Below are 21,818 nucleotides of genomic sequence, written 5' to 3'. Positions count from 1 at the left end.
TCTCCTCCCAGCTGACCAACAGCTTGTCTCCCACTTCTACTTCACGGGATCTCCGATCACATAGAGTGGGTTACCACTATGGACAACTCATGCGGTGTGTCTCAAACCCATCTCCATCGATGCATTATCTATCACATTACGTGATAGACCCTTTGTGAAGGGATCTGCCAACTTTTTCGACGTATGGATATAATCCAACGTAATAATTCCAGAGTTCCTCAATTTTCTGACAGATTTTAGTCTCCTCTTCACATGCCTTGAGGACTTCATATTGTCCTTAGAACTGTTTATCTTGACGATCACAGTTTGATTATCACAGTTCATCAGGATAGGGGGTATTGGTTTTTCAACCATAGGTAAGTCCATCAAGAGTTCACGAAGCCACTCTGCTTCAACAGTGACAGTGTCTAATGCTGTGAGTTCTGCTTCCATAGTTGACCTCGTTAAGATGGTCTGCTTGCAAGACTTCCAGGAAACAGCGCCCCCACCAAGTGTAAAAACATAACCACTTGTGGCCTTAATCTCATCAGCATCAGATATCCAGTTTGAGTCACTATAACCCTCTAGTACCCTTGGATACCCGGTGTAGTGAATCCCATAGCTCGCGGTGCCTTTCAAATAGCGCATAACTCTCTCAAGCGCATGCCAATGATCATCTCCCGGTTTTGACACAAACCGACTCAGCTTGCTCACAGCAAAAGAGATGTCAGGCCTCGTGGCACTCGCCAAATACATAAGCGAGCCAATAATCTGAGAATGCCTCAGTTGATCTCTAGCAATCCGTCGATTCTTTCGAAGCAACACACTAGCATCATATGGAGTTGGAGAAGGCGTGCAGTCGCTATACCCAAAACGACTCAAGACCTTTTCCACATAATGAGACTGAAGCAGTGTGATGCCACCATTCTCATCACTCAACAGCTTGATGTTTAAGATAACATCAGCTACTCCCAGATCCTTCATCTCAAAACAGCAAGATAAGAAATCCTTAACCTCCTTGATTAAATCAAGTTTGGTTCCAAAGATCAATATGTCGTCGACATACAGACAAGGAATAACTCCTTCACCCCCACCATAGCGATAGTACACGCACTTGTCACCATCGTTTACTACAAAGCCAGCAACAGTTAATGTTCTTTCGAACTTCTCATGCCACTCCTTAGGAGCTTGTTTAAGGCCATATAAAGACTTTAATAACTTGCACACCCTTCCTTCCTGACCAGGTACTACAAAACCATCTGGCTGATCCATGTAAATTTCCTCCTTCAACTCTCCATTGAGGAAAGCCGTCTTAACGTCCATTTGATGAACAAGAAGACCATGTGAGGCAGCCAGTGATAGTAGCACCCGAATTGTGGTCAGTCTAGCCACGGGTGAGTAAGTATCAAAGAAGTCTTCACCTTCTTTCTGGGTATAACCCTTGGCCACAAGCCGTGCCTTGTACTTTTCAATCGTACCATCAGGTCTAAGCTTCTTCTTGAACACCCACTTACATCCTACAGGTTTGCACCCATAAGGATGGTCAGTGATCTCCCAGGTACCGTTAGCTAAGATGGAATCCATCTCGCTACGTACAGCTTCCTTCCAGTAGTCAGCATCAGGAGATGCATAGGCTTCTGAAATAGTCCTGGGTGTGTCATCCACGAGGTACACAATGAAATCATCACCAAAAGACTTTGCAGTCCACTGTCTCTTACTCCTCACAGGAGTTCCATTGTTACCCTCAACAGGATTCTCAACGTGTTCCATCGCAATGGTGGGTTCAGGAATTACAGTGAATTCCTCACTAGATGGAGTAGGTATCTCCTGATTTGATGAACTCGACATATCCTTCATAGGAAATATGTCCTCAAAGAAAGTTGCATCATTTGATTCCATAATCGTACCAACATGCATGTCGGATACCTCAGATTTTATTATCAAAAATCTATAGCCGATGCTATGAAAAGCATAGCCCAGAAGAACACAATCCATGGTTTTTGGTCTAAGCTTGCGCTTCTTGGGAATTGGTATATTGACTTTCGCCAAACAACCCCGAGTACGTAGGTAAGAGAGTTTCAACCTTTTCCTTTCCCATTCCTCAAATGAAGTCATGGTCTTATGCTTTGTGGGAACTCGGTTTAGGACATGACACGCAGTCATTAGCGCCTCCCCCCACCATTCCTTGGATAGACCCGAAGTGTCTAACATGGTGTTAACCATATCAGTTAGAGTTCGGTTCTTTCTTTCGGCTACCCCATTTGACTGGGGTGAGTAGGGAGGCGTCCTCTCATGGATTATACCATGTTTCGCACAAAACAGATCAAATTCATTGGAAAAATACTCTCCACCACGATCGGACCTAAGCCATTTAATTTTTCGATCAAGTTGGTTCTCTGCCTCAGCTTTATAGTTTTTAAAGAAAGTCAAAGCCTCATCTTTTGATTTCAGAAGATACACATAACAATATCTAGTGGAGTCATCAATCAATGTCATGAAGTATCTCTTTCCACCTTTTGTCAACACGCCATTCATCTCACAAAGATCAGAATGTATAAGCTCTAGTGGCGCCAAGTCTCTTGCCTCTGCAGTCTTATGGGACTTGCGAGGTTGCTTAGCTTGCACACATACTTGGCACCTGGAGCCTTTGACAGTAGAGATTTTCGGAACTAAATTCATATTGGCTAACCGCGTCATGCAACCAAAGTTAATATGACAGAGTCGTGAATGCCAAATATCAGACTCATTATTGTGGCAAACATTATTAATAACTTTAGTGCAAATATCTAACAAAGATAGGCGGAACAAGCCTCCGCACTCATAGCCTTTTCCAACAAATTGTCCACACTTAGAAATTACAACTTTATTGAATTCGAAAACCAACTTAAAACCATCTCGACATAAACGGGAACCGCTAACGAGATTTTTATTGATGGACGGCACATGATGAACGTTCTTCAGACGCACAGTCTTCCCCGAAGTAAACTTCAGATCGACCGTACCAACACCTCGAATGATGGCATGTGACCCGTTCCCCATCAGCACGGGTGAAGTCCCTGTTGCCTGGTAAGAAGAAAACATGGAGGCGTCAGCACAAACATGTACATTGGCACCGGTGTCAATTAACCAATCAGGGGATTGAAATACTGAAAGGATGGTAGGAAAAATACCGTACCCTGATTCCTTCATATCAGTATCACCGATGACAACATTAGCGGACTTGCCGCTCTTCTCATGTTCGCGCTCCTCAAAGCGGTTAGGACACTTCGGAGCCCAGTGATTAGGATCACCGCAGACATGGCAAAGTCCCTTCCCCTTCTTATGAGAATTCTTCTTGAAGTTGGTAGAATGTGATGGCTTGTTCTTTGTATCAAACTTGCCTTTGCCCTGAGTTTTGTTCTTATTGTTTTTGAACTTGTTGGGCTGGGAGTTCTTCTTCTGTACCATGTGGGCACTAGAACCTCCCTTAGCAACTCGAGCACGTGTGTCCTTTGCTCTCGCCTTCTGTTCAACATCAAGAGTACCAATGAGATCCGCAACGGAAAACTCTTGTCTCTTGTGTTTCAGGGAAGTAGCAAAATTGTTCCACGAAGGTGGAAGCTTGGCAATGATGCCTCGGGCAACAAATTTGTCCGGCAACACACACTTGAAGTACTCAAGTTCTTTTGCGAGCGACTGTATCTCATGAGCCTGCTGTACAACAGGGCGCTCATCAGTCATCTTGTAGTCATAGAATTGCTCCGTGACGTACAACTCGCTGTCGGTGTCCGAGGCACCAAACTTGGCCTCAAGCGCAGCCCACATGTCCTTGCCGTTGTCAAACGACATATACGAATCCACAATGGAGTCATCAAGAACACTCAGAAGAGCGCCTTTAAAGAGGGTATCGATCTTCTCAAAAGCTTCCAGCTGTGCTGGATTAAGATCGCCCTCAGGCTTGCCCTTGGTGGCATCATAGCAGCCCATGGTCTGAAACCAGTAGACTGCCCTCGTGCGCCACCTCTTATATTGCGCCCCCTTAAAGGCAGGAGGCTTCAGATGCGCAGCAAAACCACTCGGAGTAAATTGCCTATAATCAGGTTTTTGGATTGCTGGAAATATGAGCAAATTACTACGAGATTTAATCCGAATAAACAGAAGATAAATCATGACCACAGCAGCAGAGATTAAATTAATCATGCGAACTAGCATAGAATATGAACATATCACATCTAGGGCACATACTAGAAGCATGAATTCTACCACGATCTCGAACAGGAAGGATAGAATCACATACGGTGCAGCGGGTGCAGCACCGCCGGCGTTGACGTAGTCGCCCATGTCGTCGAGGACGAGGTTGCCGAGGTCGGGGAAGAAGTCGTCGTTCGCGAAGTCGTCGCTGCCAGTAGTCGCGCGAGTGCGCTCCCCAAAAACCTGATCGCCCCTCTCCCGTACAGGATCACGAGAGGCGGGGTTCCGGAGGCCTGCTGTCCCTTCTCGCGGTGCACGCCGGAAGGAGGGATGAAGAAGACTAGCTTGGCGGCGCAATGATCTAGAACGGTGGTGAGAAACCATACGAAGCGGCAACGGCTAGGGTAGACGTCTGCCTGACTATATAGTGCGGGCCGGGTAGGTCGTGGGAGTAAACCCCACGTCCGAGTCATTACGATCCAAAAGAATCAGAAATGGTTCGGTAATTAACGCGTCCGTTAATTATTAATTAATGACTCATTAATTTTCCCATGCAGCAAAAATATAGACACCGTGCATAGCTCTCTCCTCGGCTCGGCTCAATCCCGCAACCCGCGGCGCGTCGTGACAAGGCGTGGCGTGGCGAGGCGAGCGAGGAGGAGGAGCGCGCGTGTAGGTATCCTCTTCTCATGCTCATACAAGTGGTAGAAGAGCTCACCTTATAAAGAGGTGCAGCTCTCTCTCAACTTCCGGGGTGGGACTAAACTTTAGCCTCACTCACTCCACTCACATGTGTGCATGAATGGGCCAAGAGAATTTCAGAACTTTAGTTGGGCTTTGGGACAAAGGCCTACTAGCAAAATTCCAACAATCCCCCACAAAGTCTCATTGGCACATCTCATCATTTAGTTCCAAAACATTGTTTTATATATCGGTGCTTAGTGGAGACTGTGAAGTTGAATTTCCACTTAGAAATTTATGCTACACGAGATCACAACTTGAATAGTGGACTATGCCTTGAACTACAAGTTTTCTATGAAATTAGTTTCACACAAATTCTTGACCGATACTGGGCTGCCGCAAGGCTTCCCCGCGGGTGGAGCGTATACGTCATACTCCAGGGCCTTTCATGAATTTATTAGAGAACACCCAATTCTCACAGACTGCGACATTAACAGTCAAATTCATATAGGTGTGTTCCTCAGAAGATGTCCTGCAGGACAACATCTCTGCTTACCCGAATAAGCCACTTGGAACACATTAAGATAAGTATCAACCTACCATGCAGATCAAGAGAGTGTTGCATCTTCACGGAGTGGAATAATTAACATAGGGATACTCTCCTCCCAGCTAACCAACAGCTTATCTCCCACTTCTACTTCACGGGATCTCCGATCACATAGAGTGGGTTACCACTATGGACAACTCATGCGGTGTGTCTCAAACCCATCTCCATCGATGCATTATCTATCACATTACGTGATAGACCCTTTGTGAAGGGATCTGCCAACTTTTTCGACGTATGGATATAATCCAACGTAATAACTCCAGAGTTCCTCTATTTTCTGACAGATTTTAGTCTCCTCTTCACATGCCTTGAGGACTTCATATTGTCCTTAGAATTGTTTATCTTGACGATCACAGTTTGATTATCACAGTTCATCAGGATAGGGGGTATTGGTTTTTCAACCATAGGTAAGTCCATCAAGAGTTCACGAAGCCACTCTGCTTCAACAGTGACAGTGTCTAATGCTGTGAGTTCTGCTTCCATAGTTGACCTCGTTAAGATGGTCTGCTTGCAAGACTTCCAGGAAACAGCGCCCCCACCAAGTGTAAAAACATAACCACTTGTGGCCTTAATCTCATCAGCATCAGATATCCAGTTTGAGTCACTATAACCCTCTAGTACCCTTGGATACCCGGTGTAGTGAATCCCATAGCTCGCGGTGCCTTTCAAATAGCGTATAACTCTCTCAAGCGCATGCCAATGATCATCTCCCGGTTTTGACACAAACCGACTCAGCTTGCTCACAGCAAAAGAGATGTCAGGCCTCGTGGCACTCGCCAAATACATAAGCGAGCCAATAATCTAAGAATACCTCAGTTGATCTCTAGCAATCCGTCGATTCTTTCGAAGCAACACACTAGCATCATATGGAGTTGGAGAAGGCGTGCAGTCGCTATACCCAAAACGACTCAAGACCTTTTCCACATAATGAGACTGAAGCAGTGTGATCCCACCATTCTCATCTCTCAACAGCTTGATGTTTAAGATAACATCAGCTACTCCCAGATCCTTCATCTCAAAACAGCGAGATAAGAAATCCTTAACCTCCTTTATTAAATCAAGTTTGGTTCCAAAGATCAATATGTCGTCGACATACAGACAAGGAATAACTCCTTCGCCCCCACCATAGCGATAGTACACGCACTTGTCACCATCGTTTACTACAAAGCCGGCAACAGTTAATGTTCTTTCGAACTTCTCATGCCACTCCTTAGGAGCTTGTTTAAGGCCATATAAAGACTTTAATAACTTGCACACCCTTCCTTCCTGACCAGGTACTACAAAACCATCTGGCTAATCCATGTAAATTTCCTCCTTCAACTCTCCATTGAGGAAAGCCGTCTTAACGTCCATTTGATGAACGAGAAGACCATGTGAGGCAGCCAGTGATAGTAGCACCCGAATTGTGGTCAGTCTAGCCACGGGTGAGTAAGTATCAAAGAAGTCTTCACCTTCTTTCTGGGTATAACCCTTGGCCACAAGCCGTGCCTTGTACTTTTCAATCGTACCATCAGGTCTAAGCTTCTTCTTGAACACCCACTTACATCCTACAGGTTTGCACCCATAAGGACGGTCAGTGATCTCCCAGGTATCGTAAGCTAAGATAGAATCCATCTCGCTACGTACAGCTTCCTTCCAGTAGTCAGCATCAGGAGATGCATAGGCTTCTGAAATAGTCCTGGGTGTGTCATCCACGAGGTACACAATGAAATCATCACCAAAAGACTTTGCAGTCCACTGTCTCTTACTCCTCACAGGAGTTCCATTGTTACCCTCAACAGGATTCTCAACGTGTTCCATCGCAATGGTGGGTTCAGGAATTACAGTGAATTCCTCACTAGATGGAGTAGGTATCTCCTAATTTGATGAACTCGACATATCCTTCATAGGAAATATGTCCTCAAAGAAAGTTGCATCATTTGATTCCATAATCGTACCAACATGCATGTCGGATACCTCAGATTTTATTATCAAAAATCTATAGCTGATGCTATGAAAAGCATAGCCCAGAAAAACACAATCCACGGTTTTTGGTCCAAGCTTGCGCTTCTTGGGAATTGGTATATTGACTTTCACCAAACAACCCCCAAGTATGTAGGTAAGAGAGTTTCAACCTTTTCCTTTCCCATTCCTCAAATGAAGTCATGGTCTTATGCTTTGTGGGAACTCGGTTTAGGACATGACACGCAGTCATTAGCGCCTCCCCCCACCATTCCTTGGGTAGACCCGAAGTGTCTAACATGGTGTTAACCATATCAGTTAGAGTTCGGTTCTTTCTTTCGGCTACCCCATTTGACTGGGGTGAGTAGGGAGGCGTCCTCTCATGGATTATACCATGTTCCGCACAAAACAGATCAGATTCATTGGAAAAATACTCTCCACCACGATCGGACCTAAGCCGTTTAATTTTTCGATCAAGTTGGTTCTCTGCCTCAGCTTTATAGTTTTTAAAGAAAGTCAAAGCCTCATCTTTTGATTTCAGAAGATACACATAACAATATCTAGTGGAGTCATCAATCAACATCATGAAGTATCTCTTTCCACCTTTTGTCAACACGCCATTCATCTCACAAAGATCAGAATGTATAAGCTCTAGTGGCGCCAAGTCTCTTGCCTCTGCAGTCTTATGGGACTTGCGAGGTTGCTTAGCTTGCACACATACTTGGCACTTGGAGCCTTTGACAGTAGAGATTTTCGGAATTAAATTCATATTGGCTAACCGCGTCATGCAACCAAAGTTAATATGACAGAGTCGTGAATGCCAAATATCAGACTCATTATTGTGGCAAACATTATTAATAACTTTAGTGCAAATATCTGACAAAGATAGGCGGAACAAGCCTCCGCACTCATAGCCTTTTCCAACAAATTGTCCACACTTAGAAATTACAACTTTATTGGATTCGAAAACCAACTTAAAACCATCTCAACATAAACGGAAACCGCTAACGAGATTTTTATTGATGGACGACACATGATGAACGTTCTTCAGACGCACAGTCTTCCCCGAAGTAAACTTCAGATCGACCGTACCAACACCTCGAACGATGGCATGTGACCCGTTCCCCATCATCACGGATGAAGTTCCTGTTGCCTGGTAAGAAGAAAACATGGAGGCGTCAGCACAAATATGTACATTGGCACCGGTGTCAATTAACCAATCAGGGGATTGAAATACTGAAAGGATGGTAGGAAAAATACCGTACCCTGATTCCTTCATATCAGTATCACCGATGACAACATTAGCGGACTTGCCACTCTTCTCATGTTCGCGCTCCTCAAAGCGGAGCCCAGTGATTAGGATCACCGCAGACATGGCAAAGTCCCTTCCCCTTCTTATGAGAATTCTTCTTGAAGTTGGTAGAATGTGATGGCTTGTTCTTTGTATCAAACTTGCCTTTGCCCTGAGTTTTGTTCTTATTGTTTTTGAACTTGTTGGGCTGGGAGTTCTTTTTCTGTACCATGTGGGCACTAGAACCTCACTCAGCAACTCGAGCACGTGTGTCCTTTGCTCTCGCCTTCTCTTCAACATCAAGAGTACCAATGAGATCCGCAACGGAAAACTCCTGTCTCTTGTGTTTCAGGGAAGTAGCAAAATTGTTCCATGAAGGTGGAAGCTTGGCAATGATGCCTCCGGCAACAAATTTGTCCGGCAACACACACTTGAAGTACTCAAGTTCTTTTGCGAGCGACTGTATCTCATGAGCCTGCTGTACAACAGGGCGCTCATCAGTCATCTTGTAGTCATAGAATTGCTCCGTGACGTACAACTCGCTGCCGGCGTCCGAGGCACCAAACTTGGCCTCGAGCGCAGCCCACATGTCCTTGCCGTTGTCAAACGACATATACGAATCCACAATGGAGTCATCAAGAACAATCAGAAGAGCGCCTTTAAAGAGGGTATCGATCTTCTCAAAAGCTTCCAGCTGTGCTGGATTAAGATCGCCCTCAGGCTTGCCCTTGGTGGCATCATAGCAGCCCATGGTCTGAAACCAGTAGACTGCCCTCATGCGCCACCTCTTATATTGCGCCCCCTTAAAGGCATGAGGCTTCAGATGCGCAGCAAAACCACTCGGAGTAAATTGCCTATAATCAGGTTTTTGGATTGCTGGAAATATGAGTAAATTACTACGAGATTTAATCCGAATAAACAGAAGATAAATCATGACCACAGCAGCAGAGATTAAATTAATCATGCGAACTAGCATAGCAGATGAACATATCACATCTAGGGCACATACTAGAAGCATGAATTCTACCACGATCTCGAACAGGAAGGATAGAATCACATACGGTGCAGCGGGTGAAGCACAGCCGGCGTTGACGTAGTCGCCCATGTCGTCGAGGACGAGGTTGCCGAGGTCGGGGAAGAAGTCGTCGTTCGCGAAGTCGTCGCTGCCAGCAGTCGCGCGAGTGCGCTTCCCAAAAATCTGATCGCCCCTCTCCCGTACAGGATCACGAGAGGCGGGGTTCCGGAGGCCTGCTGTCCCTTCTCGCGGTGCACGCCGGAAGGAGGGATGGAGAAGACTAGCTTGGCGGCGCAATGATCTGGAACGGTGGTGAAAACCCATACGAAGCGGCAACGGCTAGGGTAGACGTCTGCCTGACTATATAGTGCGGGCCGGGTAGGTCGTGGGAGTAAACCCCACGTCCGAGTCGTTACGATCCAAAAGAATCGGAAACGGTTCAGTAATTAACACGTCCGTTAATTATTAATTAATGACTCATTAATTTTCCCATGCAGCAAAAATATAGACAACGTGCATAGCTCTCTCCTCGGCTCGGCTCAATCCCGCAACCCGTGGCGCGGCGCGGCGAGCGAGGAGGAGGAGCGCGCGTATAGGTCTCCTCTTCTCATGCTCATACAAGTGGTAGAAGAGCTCACCTTATAAAGAGGTGCAGCTCTCTCTCAACTTCCGGGGTGGGACTAAACTTTAGCCTCACTCACTCCACTCACATGTGTGCATGAATGGGCCAAGAGAATTTTAAAATTTTAGTTGGGCTTTGGGCCAAAGGCCTACTAGCAAAATTGCAGGGAAGAGTGATACATGCAAACTGAGGACGTTCTAGACATTGTCGTCGCCATATTGAGTAATATGTGTACAGCTAATTGAATGATATTGAGTAATATGTTTAAAGCTATTCTATTAAAAAGAAACAAGACCCCCGGACTCTGCATAAAGCGTTGCACATAGCCATAGCTAATATAATGGTGTCGTAGTTGTGCTGCCCAAATTACATACTCCCTTCATTCACAAATATAAGACATTTTGAATATTTTAATATAGACAACATACGGAATAAAATGAATGAACAAACACACTAAAATATGTCTGTATCATCTGATTAAAAAAAACTTTAAATAGTATTCGTGAGCGAAGGAAGTATATTGCAACAAACCATATACAGTATTTTATTTAACCGGTTTTATATCCCTGTATTATATAGTACTTCCTCCGTCCCGTAATATAAGAACGTTTTTATACTATATCAATGTTAAAAATGTTTTTATATTTTGGGACAGGGGAGTAGTAGCGTACGTTGCAAGGTTCACTGAATATGGCCGCCCCTTAACTCGGCAAGCAGCGACGCGTCCAGGTTCGATGTATCTCCTCGTCAGCTAGTGGCACCACCCATTTATCCCTTTTTTATAGAGGTATTTATCCTCCCCAAATTTTAAAAGGTGCAGCTGTGCTGCTTCGTCGTCCCGAGCGCACACGCTTCTGCGTCGTCCGATCTGGATCGCGTGCGCAGGTGTGTCGCGGTTGGCTCACTTTTTTTTTTCAGGTGTCGTCCGGTCGGCCCGGCCCGTAATACACCCGCAACAACTAGTCCACGTTCCCTCATCACCCACGTCGCACGCTACCATTCCCGCTTTCCACCGCCTCCCCACTCTCACGGAAACCGCCGTTCCTCTCTCCCCGTTCTCAATATCTGGCGACGAATCCAGCGATTCCGCACTATTCGTTCTGCGTTTTCTCTCTTCCACCCGTCGATTCCACTTGTTGGGGAGCATTTCCGCGCGAGGGGCGGAGCAGTTGTTGCGGCGGCGACGTCCAAGGTTGCGGCGGCGTCAGCGGTCGGGATCTCCAGGCGAGCGGTTGTGAAGCAGGAGGGCGTAGGCAGGAGAGGGGATGCTGTGATTTGTGGAGGAAGAGCAAATCGACTGCAAAACGCCGGTAATCATCTCGTTCCCCACCTCTTCATCTCACTGGTTTTCTGCAATTTTTCGTCTATGTGCTAGCGTTCGACTGTTCAATTGGGGGTGGTTCTACGAGAGTGGATGCGAAGATGCGCGAGAAATGAGGGATGATGGAGGAGCTCAATTTTTCCCTGGTTACTCTCCTTCGGGGGCGGTTGCGTGTTTGCAAGGGTCAATATCCTCTGGCGCGGTAGAGATTCGGGAGAAATGTGAGGAGAATGTGCGAGAACTTGTACGAGAAATTTGTTTTGTGGCTAAGTTGATGTTTGCAGTAGTTTTGCCTGTTCTAGAGTGCTTTTTTGCCAGGGGATGCTCTTATTTATTGCTAGTTTGATCTGGTAGTTAGATATATATGAGATATCCTGGCGTTTTTTGATTCATCCCATGATTTCAGTTAGATATATTCGAGTTTTCGCTGATCAGTTTGTTGCCAGTTTAGTAGTGGGTTACCAGTTTTGCCTGACGTTTATATTGTTTTTGCCTAGCAGATGCATACCAACTTGCCTGTACATAGGTGCTCCATGTTTTCTTTTAATTACTACACAGTTTGAAGTAGTGGCTTACCAGTTTTGCCTGACGTTTACATTGTTTTTTTTTTTGCCTAGCAGATGCATACCAACTTTCCTGTACATAGGTGCTCCTTGTTTTCTTTTACTTACCATAGAGTTTGAAGTAGTGGCTTACCAGTTTTGCCTGACGTTTACATTGCTTTTGCCTAGCAGATGCATACCAACTTGCCTGTACATAGGTGCTCCTTGTTCTCATTTAATTACCACACATGTGCTTCACATATTTTTGATGCTTTGATCTTTTGAAGAGGGCTTCGCATGGTGAATAAAATAGGTCGCCTAAAAGCATTGACCTATATAGATTCCTAGTGTTATACTGAAAGAGAGAGAGAGAGTTGGCCTGGCAAAATTTATGCGATGCCAATATCACACTAGGAGTAGCATGTATCCTCTAGCTGGATGTGATGACGATAAAAAACTTGCTGGCACAGGAGGGTAGTAACAAGAAGCCTGCTTAGCTCATGCATAGATACGACATTTCCATTTTGATATTGGCATCCTTAGCTAGCCAGATGCCTGGCATTTTCATGGTTTTTGCCTAGCAGAGAGGCATGCAAACTTGCCTGCGCGGTTGTCACGGGTTTTCAATTGTTTTTTTACCAATACATGTTTTACATTTTTCTTAAGTTGCCTGCTATTTTTGTCATGCTTTTATGGCTAATGATAGTTTTATACTTTACTTTTTGCAGCGAAAAATGGCTGGGAGCAGTAAGGGCATCCAGCAAGACCCCCCTACAACCAATCTTGATGATGATTTTTTTTAAACTTGCCTAACCATTGCCTTCTAGTTGCCTCAAAATGATGCAAACTTGCTGACTCTTTTCATTATATACTTAGATGAATGACTGTTTCTATATCAGATACGCGTTACAGACGCTTTTCATCATATACTCTGATGATAGACTTGCCTAAGATCTGATGATAGACTTGCCCAAGATATGGGAAGCACTCCCTCCGTCCGCGAATAAGTGTACTTCTACCATTTGTTCTAAAGTCAAAGTTTTATAATTTTGACCAACTTTTTAGAAAAGAGTAGTAGTATATTATGATATCAAATTGGTATATTATGAAAATACATTTCAAAATGAATCTAGTGATACTAATATAGTGTCATAAATGCTACTACTTTTTCCTATAAAATTGGTCAAAGTTTTAAAACTTTGACTTAGGACAAAAGCTAGATGTACACTTATTCGCGGACGCAGGAAGTATATACATGCCTAAAAACCTCAGTACTTGCCTATAGTCTTTTCCAGTGATGACAGTAAAATTAGCGCGCACTAAAACACATACTCCCTCCGTCCCATAGTATAAGACGTTTTTGCAAGCTATATTAGCTTTAGAAAACCTCTTATATCATGGGATGGGATGAGTGGTAAGGAGAACAGTAATGTACAAACATATAGATATAATAATTCAGAGGTATTGAACAAGCATTAATGTTGCTAGATGTGAGAGGGTCTAGTTCCTGTTCTGTGAAACGAAACAGTAGCCAGATTTCTGTTCTATCATGGAGTATGGCCTTTTCTGTGTGTTTGTCCATTTTTCAACTCGCCCAACCATTGCTTCTTAGTTGCCTTAAAATGATGCAAAACTTGCCATTTTTTCATTTATATAATCAATGATATAGTGTTTACTACAAGGGGGCTCCATCTTTATTGAACATGATATCAAGGGTTAGGCAACTCCACACATCTAGACCAGGCAATTGATACACACAGATCAAGCAACTTAATTCAAATACTAGTTCTTTCACACTATTCTGATAGTTCAGAAAACATACACACAGCAAGGTTAGGCAACTCCACACAGCTAGACTAGGCAATTTGTATTCACAAATCAAGCAACTTAAAGAAACTGAAGTCAATCAAATATAGAAAAAAGTAGAGAAAAGCTCACAAAATTGACATCTTAGGCACACATTTTAGGGGGATGGGAAGCGGGATTGGGCGGCAGAAAATTTGTGCATGTGGAAACAGAAAGCTCACACTTTTTGGTCTAAACAACAGGCAAGTCACACATAAAACTCTAGCAAGCCTCCCACAGTTTTCTAGCAAGACACATACAGGACCATGGTAGCTTTCTTTGTTACGGAAACCATGGCGAACCCCTTTGTGTTTTTCTTTTTTTGTAGGACCCACATAGAAAATCTCAAAGCTATCCAAGTAGTGCCCAAGTAAGGAACCTCCACCAGCTACTCTCCAGGTAATCTTCATACCCTTCACCTGGAATTAGTTCTTACTACCTAGAGAGAAATCAATTGTGTGTGATTACTTATTGCACTAGACTTGCTTAAGAAAACCTCGGCAGTTGCCTACATTTCTTTTCAGTGATGGCCGTAAAACTGGATAAGAGCCTAGTATATCAGTGATAGGAAATCAGTTGTTCACTACCAGCGTGCACGAGCACGAAGTTGCTTAATGGCAGAACTGGGGTTGCTTAAAACAACCCACCTAGCTGTTTGCTGCTTTTCTTTTAAAATTTTACCACATACATTGTACAAAGCAAACTAAATTCAGAAGAAGAGATACATGAGTTGCTTACCCTTTTTTATTTGCTTAAAAGTGCCATAGTAGTTGCCCACACTTTTTCCACATCTTTTTAGTTATAGCATGCATGAGCACACATGAGTTGCTTGCTCTTAGCTCTATTTTTGCTTAAAACAAAGCCTAAAAGTTGCTGCTCTTTTTTTTCAATACACTTTTTTCTAGTCCAATAGCAACCTAAAAACACAACAGCTAGTACTTGCTTTAAAAAAAATGAAAAACAGACGTTTCTGGTTCATGTCCTGCCAAGAGTTGCTTGCTGTCAAGTGTCAATACCTGATTTGCTTGCAAAATCCACTATAGTTGCTCACTTTCTGTTTTTTTTTTCTTTTTTGCAATAGGCGCAGCACAACAACCATACTAGTTGCTCATGGATCTGGGAAAAACGAGGGAGAACACTGGGAGGTAGAAGTTGCAATTAGATTTGGACAAACAAGGTGAGAAAATCACACCTATCTCTTCTTCCTTTGTCTGTATATTGGTAGATTCTTTTTCCAGTTTTTAAGCTTCAATGGGGCAGCCATTGCAGGGTCCTTTCGATTTTGGAGGAGGAGGAGGAGGAGGAGAAGAAGAAGAAGAAGAAGAAGGGCGTGGAGGTGGGGTAGGTGAGGAGAGGGAAAGGTTGGGCCTAGGGGTACGTCAGGGGAGCCACACCTCCCATTTGAGGACGGGCGTTGATCAAGTGTGTGATGGGGGAGCTGAAGGAAAGCGTGGGCGCGGGAGGAAAGCGTGGGCCTTCCTACTTTCCAAATCTGGATCAGGGGGACAAAAGCCTACCTAAATAAGGGAGGCTGCCAGGGGGCGCCCGGCGCAGATTCTAACTTGCTTATAGTAAGTCAGAGGCAGCCTTGAGGCAGCTGGATGCCGTTTCTTTTCCATCGTGTGTCCCCTGCTCTGTTTCATGTTTCCTTCCCTCACACAACACAGTTCAGTCAGGCCAGCCCACATAGGCGACAAGGGAGGCCCATTCGGGAGCAAACAGCCCAGCTGCAGCGACAAGTGCATCTATGGACAGTTAACTGAATGTAAACAGCAGAATAGAACAGAACATATTCAGACTGGATAGAAACCTGTAAAAATACTCCGTTTTCAACCAAAATCAACCAGAATACAAACAGTAGTTATGATACAAATAACCATAATAATCACCAACAAAATATAGTACTAGAGCTGCAGGTTCTACACAAAAGAACACCATTTTGCAGTGTTTTTCATAAATTTTTTCAAGCTGAACATATTCAGGCCAAAAGAAGAAGATGGCCATCTTCTTCTTGTCATGAAATAGGAACCTAAAGATCTCCAAAATCCATATCATCAATTCCATTAGAACCCTGCAAAGAAAGATGATCAAAATGAAACGTTGGAATAGAATAGTAGTTTAGAGAAGATACAACAACATTTAAAGTATCATTAGCAAGTCTGTGTAGCTCCTGAATGCATTGCTGGCATTATTAGCATTTTCAGTTGTTGCTTGAGTTTCTCCACCAACTTGATTCTCTTTCTCTTGCTGCTGCACAAAGAAACCCAACAAATTTATATATGATGTAGTAATAAATAAGTACACTAAGTTGCAAGAATTTTCAGCAACATACGCTAGATTCCTTTGGGTCTTTCTTTTTGTACTTGCGTGTCTTCTCGATCCAAGGTTTATGTCTCTTTGAACTTTTCGGTTGAACCTTTTTTTTTCTTGAGGCGAGCAGAACTAAGCAAACCCTCATCTTGTTGAACATTAGGCTGCACATTAGAGGATTCACTTAAAATACTTCTAGATATCCTCAGTTTTTCCCGTACTTGCTTGGCAAGGATGTCCAATGCATTGTCCATCAACAAGATACATTCTGGATCGCTTGCGGCTTCACTTGCAAAATCATGAAATTTGTGAGAAACAAACTTGTACCGCAACATAGCATCCAATTTTGGATCTTCAATTATATCCCTTCCTTTGGTATCTTGTATAGTTCCAGATTTTGCTTCTCGGGTCCATCTCTTTAAAAGATAATGGTTTGGCAATAACTTGATATTCATCAAGTCAAGAACTTTTAAAGCATGCCCACACAATACTCCGGTCCTTTTAAACTGAAAACAGCTACAAGAAGCCGTTTGCTCCAAAGGATCACCGACAACTATGCGCTCTAGTTCGGAACCCAAATCACCATTAGCCCTCACAATTGTAACAACATATGTATTATCTCCATCCAATGCTCTACTACATGCAGCCATGGATCTTCTATATTCAGATTTGAATGCTTCAAATATGGTTGGTGTGTAAGCTTCGCTTGTTTGCAACAACATAGGAGTCTCCATCCCTATTCTAGGCAGTTTTTTAGTAGCTTCAAATTCTGCATCTAGCTCCTTGTTTCTTTTTCCTTGCACAGCCCTTTCAAAATGTTTTAAGAAGCGAATGATGTCAAAATCTGATTTGAGATGTTTTTTCAAATCACTATTGAAACTCTCACTTAATTGTGTGCTTCTCATTCCCAATGTGAAAACATCCCTCATGTAACATTCAGTCCACTTTTCTTTTAACTTGTAGATGCTATCTAGCCATGAGGCCTTCTTCTTATCCACCTTATTTCTCATGATGTCAAATGCCTCTTCAAAGGCTGCCTTGTCCTCAATATTATACATACAAGCGCTGAAATCTAAGAGGATATGAGGTTCTTCATCTTCCTCTTTTTTTTGATTCTTCAACTTTGCTATTGCACAAGTGCTTGACGGCATTTTGCATGATGTGGTAGGTGCACAAGCCATGCCATGCTTGGGTGAAAACATCCCCAACAGCCAATCCCATTGCCGTGTCTTGATCGGTAAATATAGCTCTAGGTTGCTTTCGGTTGTGTGCCTCTACAAAAGCCTCAAATAACCATTTGAAAGAGACATGTGTTTCATCAAACAAAAGAGCAGCACCAAAAATAACGGTCTCTCTAAAATGATTGAATCCGACGAAAACACCAAAAGGCCTATATCCTTTGTTTGTGCCAAAAGTAGTGTCAAAGGCGATAACATCTCCAAAGTGTGCATAATCAATGCACATCTTTGCATCAGCCCAGAATATAGTACTTATTTGTTCTTCGGAATCCAATTGTAAAGTATACTGGAAAGACGGATTATCAGCCTGCTTTTGTTGAAAATACTTCAACATGCTTCCCGCCTGACCATATGCTAACTCTCTTTGGCGCCTGCTCTGCAAGTGATTTTTGTGATCACGAGGCGTGTAGCTGAGATTCATTGGCCCCCCAACAAGGCGACTAGCCAAGTCATGTGCATGCCTTGGCCTAATTCCAGAGTCATCGGCAACCTCAATTTCAACGGCTTGCAATTCTGAAATCCTCCGTTGTGATGACATCAAATGGAAAGTTTGTGGTAAGTAGACACCATGATTGTGAGCAAGCACTACCTCCACCACTTCATAATGTACTGCCACTCGATCTAATGAAAGACACATATGAACATCACAATCTGTTCTTGTTTCAGCTCTAGGGTTCTTTGTGAGATGATCCCTCTTGTCTTGTACTCGACAACCCTCCTTTGCACACACATATCTACATGAAGTTACCACTCCATCAATTTTACTTTTCCAGCTTGACCTTTTTCTGACCTCAAAACCTGCCCGACCTCCATAGTTAACCCAAAATGACCATGCCTCAGCCAAGTCTGTGAATTTCTGACCAACTTGAGGTAAGGACGTACGAATCACATTCTCCCTGCACCAAAATAAATATGTAGGTAATTCCAGTGTAAGCCTAACTTGCTATAGATCTAGATGTCAGCAAAGGAATTCCAGTGTAAGCCTAACTTACTTGTTGGTTTCTGCCATTATCTCTTAATTTGAAGACATGAACTCAATAATTACTGCAGGAATCATGAACAAATACAAGTAAGAAAATTTCCAATTTGTGAAGAAAATACAAGACAAAGAGGGGAGATTTGTGGTTGCTACATGTAATCTAGAAGGAGGAGGAGGAATGATGGCTGTAATCGATCGCCAGAAGTTTTCCTCGATCGGCCAGCTGATTTCCTTGGAGTTGCCGCAGCGATCGCCTAAAGCTGAGACAGCGCGCGACAGAGCAGCGCAGCACACGTTTCCCCGCCAAAATCCTCTCGTGCTCCCGCCTGAAGTTTTGTTTTCCCTCCACTATGTTGAAGTAGGCCTTTAGGTGGGCTATGAAATCTGGGCTGGGCTGCTTATTTTAGGCTGAGTGAGGGATCGAAAGAAGCGGCCGACTGATCGAGAACGAGCAGCATCTGGCGTGCGCTGGGCTGCCTCTGACTTGCTATAAGCAAGTTAGAGAATCTGCGCCGGGGGGTGCCAGTGGGCAAACGTTTGCCCACTAGACGCTTGTGCCAAGTTTTTTTGTGTGATAAATTCCTCTTGTACCAAGTGAGGTCTCGAGGGAAACCGCCCACCTCTATCCGATCCGGGAAGATTTCGGCCCATAATTCTTCCGAGAGTAGCAGTAGCAGATGCTTGTTCTCAATTGCCTCAAAAGAAAAGTAGAATCCAACGCGGGGCAATTCAAAAAAGAAAGATAAAAAGAAGGGGGGGGGCAAACAGAGTTGAAGATGCTCGCAAGCAAGTGCTAGGGAAAAAAAGGGGGGCATTCTTTTGGGGCTCCTCCAACGGGCAGTGATTTAGAGTTTTCTTTTGAGAAAGAGATGGATAGTTATGAGCGCATCTTATATGGTGATGTAAACGCCACATCCAAACAGGTGTGCATGGGTAGAGTTGTAGCAGTCCAGGATGAGGAAGGCGGGGTTACACATGTTGCAAAGGAGACTGATGAGAAGGAGGAAGAGTACGCACCGCGAGGTGGGGAATCAGTTGGCGAAGACAAAGATGAGATTGGCACATCGGCGGCCTCCGAGGAGGAGGACCGCCGAGCCAAATGAAAATCCTAGGCTGGAACTACCGTGGTATGCTCTCCAACACGGCAGTTCATGAGCTTCTGGAGCTACAGAAGCGTACAAGGGCAGATTTAATTTTCCTCTTTGAATCCCATTTGAATAATTGTAAAGCCGATGAGCTTCGTCGCGTATTAGGTTTTGATTCTATGTTTGTAGTGGAAAGTGATGGTAAGGTCGGAGGCCTCGCTTTGTTTCATCATGAGTCCAATAAAATTGAGTTGAACTATGTCTTGCCCCATTTTATTGATATTGTTTTTATGTATGAGAATGTGGTTCAGTGGTGGTTCACAGGTTTCTATGGTCATCCGAAATGGAATGAACGTCATCTATCTTGGGATGACATTCGCAATTTACATAGTAAGAGTAACCATCTCTGGGTGGTTTTGGGGGATTTTAATGAAATTTTATACCCTTCGGAAAAAGAGGGTGGTGTAGCTAGACCACTTGGTATGATGAGAGAGTTCCGTGAATGCCTAATGGATTGTGGGCTGGAAGATCTAGGATATAATGGGGACATGTTCACTTGGAGGAGAGGCGAAATACATGAGCGTCTTGATCGTGCAGTCTGTAACTTAGCATGGGCAAACAAATTTCCACGAGCAGCAGTTATCAATGAAGAACATGTTCATTCTGACCATCGCCTAATTATACTGGATATGGAGTATTTGGATGAAAAAATCTTTAAACGCCCAGAGGGGCGCATTAAACAATTTGAGGCGAGATGATTGAAAGAAGAGGCGGTCACTGAAATCGTTAAGGCATCTTGGGAGAAAGCAAAGCTAGCAGGTATTGGACCCTCACTTGCTGACCGTACGAGAGTAGTGCATGCCGATCTACATACTTGGGACCGGGAAACGCTAAAGGGACCAAAGATGAGAATTAGAAAATTAAAAAAAGAGTTGGAGAGACTAAGGCGTGGCCCATTGAATACGGAATCTCGATGTCGTCAGAAGGAAATTATTGTGGTAATTGAAAATATTTTGGAGCAAGAGGAAATATTCTGGTTACAGAGAGGACGGGCAAATTGGTTGATGCACGGGGATCGTAATACATCGTTCTTTCATAATGCTGCAACATCCAGGGAAAAAAATAAATAATATAAAGAAACTATTAGATGAATCTGGAAATTGGTTAGCGGATAAGGAATTGACGAATCACATTACTGGATATTTTACAAAGCTTTTTACATCGGAAGTTCAATCTTCGAATCAAGATGTTTTATCACTTGTTCGAAGAAGAGTGTCAAACGAAATGAATGATGCTCTACTTGCCCCTTATACTGCGGAAGATGTTCGCAAGGCTTTATTCGATATTGGAGACTTGAAAGCTCCTGGGCCAGATGGACTCCATGCTATCTTCTATAAAAGGTTTTGGCCCATGCTGGGGGAGGACTTAATTGAGGAGGTTCTGACAACAATCAACACATGCACTATACCAAAGGGTTGGAATGACACGGCGATTGTGATGATTCCTAAAATTAATACTCCAGAGAAGGTAACCCAATTTAGACCGATCAGTTTATGTAATGTGCTATATAAAATAACTGCAAAAATGGTGGCTTCTCGATTAAAGGTTTTTTACCAGAAATTATTAGCCCAACACAGAGTGCATTTGTACCGGGTAGATTGCTAACAGATAATATTTTAGTGGCCTACGAATGTTTTCACACAATCAAGAACAAAAAAGAGGGTAGAGAGGGTTTGTGTGCTATAAAACTTGATATCCACAAAGCCTATGATAGAGTTGAGTGGACTTTTTTGAAGGGGATTATGTTGAAATTGGGTTTTCGTCGTGAGTGGGTTAACTTGATTATGCAATGCGTCTCAACCGTAGAATACAAAGTAAGGATCAATGAAAAGGAAAGTGAGAGATTTAAGTCTACAAGAGGGTTGAGACAAGGGGACCCGCTATCACCATACCTTTTTTTGCTGTGCACAGAAGGATTGAATGCCTTGCTTGAGCATGCTGAGGAGAACGGAAACATATCAGGAGTTAAAGTCTGTAGAGACGCCCCGCCAGTCACAAATCTTCTCTTTACAGATGACTCATTGATCTTAATGAAAGCCAACCAACATAATGCGGAAAACCTGAAATCAGCACTAGATTTATATTGTGCGGCGCCGGGACAGCTGGTAAGCGTTAAAAAATCCAGTATTTTC

At 43.6% G+C, this 21,818-nt stretch overlaps 1 long non-coding RNA gene and 1 pseudogene across 4 annotated transcripts; one reads left to right on the top strand and one right to left on the bottom strand.

Annotated features, from left to right (window-relative positions):
- Positions 1–11,126: 11,126 nt before the first annotated feature.
- Positions 11,127–15,853, top strand: LOC147959177 (uncharacterized). 4 transcript variants are annotated; one of them, XR_015609619.1, is made up of 6 exons: positions 11,128–11,616; positions 12,898–14,217; positions 14,343–14,413; positions 15,096–15,191; positions 15,275–15,585; positions 15,682–15,853. It is a non-coding gene; the product is annotated as an uncharacterized LOC147959177 (long non-coding RNA). The 4 variants fall into 4 exon arrangements; XR_015609620.1 differs by having other exon boundaries at positions 11,127–11,616; positions 15,284–15,853; XR_015609618.1 differs by having other exon boundaries at positions 15,275–15,853.
- Positions 15,854–15,911: 58 nt separating this feature from the next.
- LOC147959176 (protein FAR1-RELATED SEQUENCE 5-like) lies at positions 15,912–18,333 on the bottom strand (annotated as a pseudogene).
- Between the last annotated feature and the right edge of the window lie 3,485 nt (positions 18,334–21,818).

The sequence above is a fragment of the Triticum urartu genome, chromosome 7A (genome assembly GCF_056163025.1).
Source record: "Triticum urartu cultivar PI428250 chromosome 7A, HENAU_Tu73, whole genome shotgun sequence".
Lineage (NCBI taxonomy): Eukaryota > Viridiplantae > Streptophyta > Magnoliopsida > Poales > Poaceae > Triticum > Triticum urartu.
The sequence above is the reverse complement of the archived record's forward strand: the minus strand, read 5'-3'. Positions and strand labels throughout refer to the sequence as shown.